Below are 739 nucleotides of genomic sequence, written 5' to 3' on the forward strand. Positions count from 1 at the left end.
ACATTTACAAGTAAAACTGTTTGGGTAAAAGGGTCTGCCGTGTGACACACTGCAGCTCCCAGTGCCACTAAGACTAATGGAGGGGTGATGGAGAGGTGGAAAGACAAAGGAGAAAAATGTTTCTTTCTTTTTTTTTCTTTTTCGGGGGAGGTTCCAAGGGTGAAGAGGGAACATGGAAGGTCAGGGAAATGAATGGGATGGGGCTGCATGAAGTGAAATTCCCAAAGAATCAATAAAAAAAGTGTTTTAAAAAAGGAAAAAAAAGAAGAGCTCTTTTGAAAACCACTTTAAAAGCATTTTTGGATGGCTAAAAGTCTTTAAAATGTTCAAATATCCAGTCACTGTTTGCCCAATGAAGCTGATAAATATCTATCTTGCACTCCTTTTTTGAGGTATCCAAGCAAGAGAGATACATCTATTGTATGTGGCTAATAAATCCCATTTATTTATTTATTGAGACAGGGTTTCTCTGTGTAGCCTAGCTGTCCTGGAACTGGCCCTGTAAACCAGGCTGGCCTTGAACTCACAAAGGTCTGGCGTACTGTGCTTCCTGGGTGCTGGGATTAAAGGTGTGCGCCACTACCGCCCAGCAAGAAATCCCTTCTTAAGAGCCGGGCGATGGTGGCGCACGCCTTTAATCTCAGCACTCAGGTGGCAGAGGCAGGCGGATCTCTGTGAGTTCAAGACCAGCCTGGTCTACAGAGCTAGTTCCAGGACAGGCTCCAAAGCCACAGAGAAA

The sequence above is a fragment of the Microtus ochrogaster genome, chromosome X (assembly GCF_000317375.1).
Source record: "Microtus ochrogaster isolate Prairie Vole_2 chromosome X, MicOch1.0, whole genome shotgun sequence".
NCBI lineage: Eukaryota > Metazoa > Chordata > Mammalia > Rodentia > Cricetidae > Microtus > Microtus ochrogaster.